We start from the raw sequence: 7,952 nt of genomic DNA on the forward strand, positions 1-7,952 counted from the left end.
CAAACTGAAATGCTGTCCATTTTGAAAAGACACACTGTTAGTGGTTTGAACATGTGTTTTTAAATAATGTGTTTATCATAAACCATCGGTCGGTAACCAAAATTTCCATAGAAAAGTGAGTCATTTTCCGTTTTCTTCTTTTTTAGTAATTGCTGTTTCTACTGTGATTCTTTACCTTCATGCCGTTCTTTCTCTTACGACTTACGTCTTCCTCCCTCCCTCCTTCCTTCCTATTTTCCTTCTTAGGTTATAAACAACACAATTTTATTTCTCACAGTTCTGGAAGCTGGGAAATCCAAGAGCTTGGTTGTGTTCTGGTGGGAGCCTTTTTCCTAGTTCTTAGTTGGTGCCTTCTCACTGTGTCCTCACATGGTGGACTTACTTCCTCATTTTCTTTTTCTTTTTTTTTAAAAAATATTTATTTATTTGGCTGCACCGGGTCTTAGTTATGTCATGCGGGATCTTTAGTTGCAGCGTGTGGGATCTAGTACCCTGACCAGGGATCGAACCTGGGCCCCCTGCATTGGGAGTGCAGAGTCTTAGCCACTGGACCACCAGGGCTATCATTTTCTAATAACTGCATTGAAGATGAAAATTTTTCTTCTCAGTATAACTTAGCTCTGCCACACATATGTTGATCTGTAGTGTTTTGGTCATTTGGGTCAAGATATTTTTGGGAAAATTTTCACTATTGTTTTTTCTTTAACCCATGAATTTTTCAGGTGGGTGTTTTCAGTTTCCAAAAAGTGAAAGGTGTTTTGGCTGTCTTTTTAGTATTAATTTCTAACTAAGTTTCATTTTAGGCAGAGAACAGGCTTCTAACCTATCAACTCTTTGAGGTTTGCTAAGAATTTCTTCACTTAAATATTCTGTGAATGTTTTAAAAAAGAAAACGTCTTCTCCATAGGGTCAAGACATCTAAATACATCTCGTAGATCAACTGGATTGGCACTATTCGTTTGTGTTATCCTGAACAATTTTCAGTTTGCTTTAATTTCTCTGCTTCTGAGACTTGGGTTACAATCCCCCATTATGTTTGTAAATTTATTTACCCATGCTCCTTGGTCAGCCTCTGCTTTATATACATCAAGGTGAAATGGTTAGGTTTATGAATGCTTTATCATACGTAAGGATATTTCCTTTACAAAACCTGTCATGTCTCTTTTCCTGTATTACTACCTTTTACCCTAAATTCTACTTTTGTCTGCTATGAATACAGCTACCAGCTCTCTTTGGCTTAGTACTTACCCAGAATATCTTTTCCAGCCCTTTATTTTCAACCTTTCTGTGTTGTTTTGGAGCAATTTATAAGTACTCTTGGACTTATTTTGTTTTTCACAAAACACAAAGAGCTTTAAGATCACTCAGTAATAAATCTAGCCTAAGGCTTGGAAATAAAAAGAACTGTCCTCAGAATGAGGTTCTTCAAATACTTAAAACAACTTGAAAATCTATAGGAATTACAGAAACAAAATTAGTTCCCTTCTTTATTTGCCCATCTCGACTTGGGAGTTTTTGAAACCCTAGGCTGCTGGCTTTTTTTTTTCCCCTTATCTTCCAGGGAAATCTTGGACAACAGCCCTCGGAGGCTGAGTCCTAAAGATCATTTCCCCAATAGGAAGGCAATAATGGTGAAACAGCCCTCCACGCCCTTTGGGGAGTGTTATGTTTAGAAGAGAAAAACATCCCTAAAAGCATTTGTGAGAGATGACTGAGTGTTTTTATCATCAGTGATAGGGACTTTTTCCCCATAAATATACGGCATTCAGTAACACAATCTCCTTTCCCAGCTATATGCACTCGTCCTTCAAAGCCACTCTTCCTTCAACCATGTGACCATTCAGCAGAGAAAAATCAGCCCGTTTACATAACAGCTGTTAGTGCGAGAGTTGACATATTACTTCAGGGCCTTCTGCCTATAATGGGTTTTTCAAATGTGTTGCCATGTTCAGTTGATTAGTTGTGGGTGATCTGAAATGTCAAACTATTAGCCTTGACAACTACTGCCAAGGTTACTATCTTCGGAAAATATCTTTTTAATAATATAACTGTTTGTAAGTGGAAAAGGTGATGCTCAAAATACAAAATAACAATAAGTGTGGATTACCGAACCACTGATGGCTTCGGTTTTTCATTCTCCTTGGTGATGCATGGTCTGGGGGCTTCTTTTTAATGAGACAGCACCACCAGCCCAGCCCTGAGCTGCACACATGTGGATTGCAGGATGGAACATAGAGCACAGGGCAGAAAGGGAGAGCAGACAGAAACAAAAATTCTGGGTTAAAGAGTTCTACCTTCTCCTGTGGGAACGATGTCTGTAAAGTCACTTCCAAGCCCACCCACAGATGAAGGTTTGCAAAATCTGGCTCCAGTACGGAAGGGGGGGGTCTTGCAATCAGAGTTTGCACATTTCGATCATCAAGATAGTCCTGGCAGTCAGGGAACCTGGGAGGGAGTCCAGTTGGTCTTGGCCCCTCCTCTTTTTTTGTCCTTCACTCTCACCTGTACGGCACCCACCCAAGGGCACCCGGCGGTTTTTATCAACTGTCTTCTAATCAGTGATATCTCTAATTATAGTCAACTCTTTCCTAGCCCTTTGCTCCACATGCACTAAGTTTCTGTCACTATCCACTTCTTCTGTTCCATCCCTAAAGTGGCCTGCGTGACAGTCATTACCAACCACTGAACACATGACACAGGGACATCGAGTGGGCTGTGACTCTGCCAGACATCCAGGATGTACTGTCACCCTGTCAGTAAGGGGTCAATGCAACTGCCCCTCTTGGGAAAGATATTTCCATTATAATCCAGGCTTCCTGGAAATTGCACATTAGCCCAGGGATCTCTGCTGGGCTGGGAAATGCTGGTAGAATAAACCAACAAACCATTCTGATCTTCCTTTCTGATCGGAGTGACACCAACACTTACCCAATAAGAGGAAATCCACAAGGAGAATGACCACCACCACCAGGAGTTCATAGGCCGGGGCCTGGACTGACCCACATAATCAGGGTTTCAGCAAAAGGAGAAAAAAAAAACCACACACACATCACGACATCTCCATGTGAACGGGCACAGAGAAGCTGTGATGTTTTCTTTTTCTTGCTCTTCACAGCAAGGCCAATTGACCTCTTCTGCAGGAATCTGTCTTACCCAGTGGGGGAAGGGGGGAAGGATTGATACAGGAAGACGGGAGGATTGAAGAAACATTTTATAATCTATGAAAACACGAGAAACAGTACATCTTTCCTGCATTCGCTTTTTTGAAGCTGAGGCTTTAAAACCACGATATCTGGATCCCAAGTCAGATTGATAGTGGAGACTTCAGGCAATGTGTCAGGCTGGTGAGGAGGCTATTTTGGGGTTATTTTGGGGATCACTTGCTATTACAGTTTGAAGGACCCTAAAGAAGGCTGCCAGCTCTCCAGGAGGGCTGGGATCACAACATCACGTGAAGACGCGCACAGGGTAACTCTGCCTCAGCACGACTCTGGCTTTTCACATCTGCCCTGCACCCCAGCCCCCTTTCCAGAATACCCGGAGATGTGGAGAACTCACTGTGACAAAAAAATGTTTTTCTGTAAGATAGATGCAAATATCAAAATGTTGTTTATTTAATCATCACAATACAAAATAGTGATTAATGAAAAAAAATTAATGGATACAGATTCGGAAATTTGTTACAGATTTTAGTTAAAACAGGTACATGGGTGGAACTTGAAGAAACACTGAGTTAAAATGAACGAAGTCCAAAGATCACCAAACAAATTGTGTCAAGGGAGTTATTTTAAACGTATATTTTTGTTACTTGTTTCTAAAGCTGAGATCTCTACTTCATTTTATTGAAAACCATCTCAGAATCATGTTTTAAATGCATAAAATAAAATTCAGAGAATTAGGAAGGGATCCAATACCTTAAAATACAGTATCAAAATATTTTAAAAACCAAATGTGTTGGGGCTTCCTTGGTGGCGCAGTGGTTGAGAGTCTGCCTGCCAATGCAGGGGACACGGGTTCGAGCCCTGGTCTGGGAAGATCCCACATGCCGCGGAGCAACTGGGCCCGTGAGCCACAACTACTGAGCCTGCGCGTCTGGAGCCCGTGCTCCGCAGCAAGAGAGGCCGTGATAGTGAGAGGCCCGTGCACCGCGATGAAGAGTGGACCCCGCTTGCCGCAACTAGAGAAAGCCCTTGCACAGAAACGAAGACCCAACACAACCAAAAAAATAAATAAATAAATGAAATTAAAAAAAAAAAAACCAAATGTGTTTTATGATCATACGTGAACTTAATGATTAGGGCATTCAATCACAGGATCTAGGGGTGAGTTGTAATCCCTATAATTTTAAGGTAGTCATAAGCATAAATGGTAGTTTGTTATCTCTGCAACAAGTGTAACATGGTGTGAAAATATCTGATTTCTATTGATGACAAAGTCACGGTTACTATTGATACTAGTGTGGTTTGTTGTCTATATTGGAAATGCCAAATTTTAGTCAGAGATTTTCAAAAAATGATAGAATTTTTTTCTCATTTAAGTTCATAGATGCTCTGAATTCCAACTATGGACCTCACGGGGGTCCACAGACCCCTGATTGTGAACCAACATAATTCTTATAAGTCACATCACTTACTGCGTTCATGGTCTAGCTTTTTTAAGAAAGGCACCGTCCCCTTCCTGTTCCAGCACAAACCCAAGCCCTGCCCTCTAAGGCTCACAGAGGTCATCTTGGAAACACTGCCCTTGCCATCACGGGCCCTTGGTGTCCAATCACAGACCTTGAGACACTTCTTCAAGTCACAGCCGGCGTACCTACTGGAAATCTCGAATGTTTAACCATTTCACTGTGACAGTGGAGTGAAACATTGTTCACATCTACAATTCCTTCTGGAATAACTGTTGAGCCTGGAAGTTCCACAATTTCCCCACTCTTGATCAGAAGCTCCAACAGAAAAGACTTCTTGGCTGCTGAGTTACTGAAAAAGAAGGAAATGGATATTTTTTTTCTCAAAATTTCTTTGACTCAAAAAATTTTAATTAATGCCATTAATTAAACCATCCAATAATATCCAATATCTAGTAAATATCCAATTAAACCCAAATTGGACTATCTTGAGAGGCAATGTAACATGGTGGACGTGTCTTCAGGGTCAAACCGATCTGGGTTCAAATTCCAGTCAGATGTTTAAAAAATATGACCCTGAGTATCTAATCTCCCTGAGCCTCATTTTCCATAGAAGTAAACCATAGAGAGTAGCACATACCCCAGAGCAGCGTTGGGAGCACGAAATGAAGTAGTGAGATGTATGCAGACACTTAGAGCCTTAAACATCAAGGTCAATAAAGCAAATGTCGTTATCACTCTCTCCAAACACAATTATTCCTGCCACCTCCCTTTTTTGTTGTGTGGTTCCTTCTAGCAACGGTATAGATGTCAACTTCCTTATCAGAAAATGCTGTGCTCTACTCTTGAGATTTCTTATGAAAAGGTTAATTGGAGAAACATATTTTTATAGCATATGTCAACTCCCCCACAAGGAATAAATGCCAAGTTTCTGGCACAGAGAAAGAATTGCAAATATGGGGGTGGAAGAGGAATCGAAGCAAGAAACTGTCAAGAAACAAAAATATTACATTGATGGTCTAATAACAAAATTGCAAGGAAGTAAACTGCATTCTGAATACCAGACAAAAAGTTGGTTCTTCATGGGAACAGGGCTATTGATTCAAATAACAAAGAGTGCCGTGTAAATTGCTGTTTCTTTTTTATTTTCAGTCTGGTAAAATCAATTTCTTCTAGAGCTCAGGCTCAGTAGTTATGGTGCACGAGCTTAGTTGTTCTACAACATGTGGAATCTTCCTGGACCAGGGCTTAAACCCATGTCCCCTGCATTTGCAGGCAGATTCTTAACCACTGTGCCACCAGGGAAGTCCCTCCACAGCTCTTCTTTAATGAAACTGCAAACTCCCCCAAACAGAGTGGTCCATCAGCTTTGCCCATCCCTGGCAATATTTGTGCAGAAATCTTCAGTCCAGGAGCTGGAATTTCTGGCATCAGAACTTGCCTAACAGACCCAGAAGATGAGGGCTCCATCCTCTCTCTGCCCACCCTCGGTCAGTGGCTCCCCGAGGAAATGGTGAGGATCCACGGGGGCCAGGGCGTGGGAGGAAAAACCCCAGCAATAAATAGCTGGACACCTCCCCTCCCCCTTAGCAACACTGAAATGAGGGTAAATCATTTTACTCTTCAAAATGTTTGCTGTGAGGGGTGTGAGCGCTGCCACAGAAAGACTTCTGGAAGAGATGCAAAGGAACAAGCATTGTTGGAACGTTGACTATGACAGCGCGAAAGCACTTCTTCCAGAGACGCCTAGAGGTTCTGGGGCTCGTTACTCTCCCTCTCCCCACACGTGATCTCCTACGCAGTTTTTCTCGTAGAAACGCTGGTATCCGGTGAAAAATCTAGCTTTGGAATCCTGGCATTCTCACCAAGAGGCAAGGTGCTTGCCAGACAATGCTACCAAAGACAGGTCTCTCTTCTAGGTTATTGGGTGTAAGAGTTTCATTTTTAAAATCGTGTCTCTTTGCTGAGATGAAGCATTCAGGACATTGTTATTGTTTTTTCCTCTGGATTAAATCAGGCTTAGATATGTAAATTGATGAAATTGAGGAGTTTTAAATCAACGTCCCACCCCCGTTGTCTTTATTTTGGCTTTGTGATGTTAACAACGAAGAGAGCAAAGTTTAATATTTAATTTACCAAGAATCTTCCCAACCCACTAAAGAAAACTATACATTTTCATTATACACTGAGTTTCAACCACCTTACTTTATAGAAATGGGCACAAAGATCAATGAAGGAAAGATCAAGGTTGTTAACGCCATGGAAGGACCATTGTACTCAAATCACTAAGCATTGCTTGTTACCTTCCAAGTTCCTGGTGTTTCTATAGGCACCGAGGAATGAATGAGAAAGGAAATTCATAGTTACCTTTACTGAGTACCTTTACACGCCAGGCACTGTACTGCTCAAGTTGCACAGACATTGATTTGATTCTTACTTTTTCTCCGGGAGGTAAGCATAGTAATTTCCATTTGAGACACAAGGACACTTCAAGTCAGAGAGGTGAGTGACTTTCCAAGCTCCCACAGCTGGTAAGTGGTTGGGCATCCGGTAACCTCTGCCCTGAAGAAATGCATGTGCAACCTAGGGAATAAAACGCAAGTGCACAAAGGCAGGCCATGCAACCTACTTGGGGAAACACTTAGGTGGAGGTCTGGAGGTATAGGAAATCCGCTGGTTACAAAATAGGCAGATCTGTCATATGGCTTGCCTTCAGGATCATCTCAGCAGGATTGTAAAGCCCAAATTTCTCACATTCTGCCAAGTCCCCATCAGCGGTAACTTGATGTTCGTATTAGAGTTATACTAATTTATTGGGGCAGCTTTTCCCATGTAGACCATAACAAATAGGCTTTAAAAACTTCCAAAGTAATGGCACTCCTTTTATATTCAGATGGACTTCTTACAATATTCTGGGGAATTACTCAATAATAACTCATACAGCATCTTGATGAAAAGATAATGGTATATCCATTGCATATGGGTTTTTTGGGGCCATGGATGAAAAATGAAGGCATCTAAAGGCTAATCACGTTATCTAAGGTCTAACAGCAAATCAAATGAAATTACACTGGTGTGAAAGAGTTTGCCGGAGTGGAGAGCACTACCAAATATAAGGTGTTATTATGAAGAAGGCCATTCCTCCATAACGTCTGGACCACCACACTCGACATGCATTTTACTGACTATAATCTGGGACTTGCCGTCAGTGTGATCTTCTAGTTCTTTCAATCCTTTAACAAATACTCAAATGCCAGACACCATGCTCTTGAACTAGGAAGCAGAGGACACCTCGGGGAAAGGAGAGAAGCAGAGACGAGCTTTTCTA

At 41.6% G+C, this 7,952-nt stretch overlaps 1 non-coding gene across 1 annotated transcript; it reads right to left on the reverse strand.

The window, feature by feature from the left end:
• Positions 1 to 488: 488 nt before the first annotated feature.
• On the reverse strand, positions 489 to 561 carry TRNAG-CCC (transfer RNA glycine (anticodon CCC)). The gene has a single exon. It is a non-coding gene; the product is annotated as a tRNA-Gly (tRNA).
• Positions 562 to 7,952: the final 7,391 nt, after the last annotated feature.

The sequence above is a fragment of the Balaenoptera ricei genome, chromosome 15 (genome assembly GCF_028023285.1).
Source record: "Balaenoptera ricei isolate mBalRic1 chromosome 15, mBalRic1.hap2, whole genome shotgun sequence".
In the NCBI taxonomy this organism is placed as follows: Eukaryota; Metazoa; Chordata; class Mammalia; order Artiodactyla; family Balaenopteridae; genus Balaenoptera; species Balaenoptera ricei.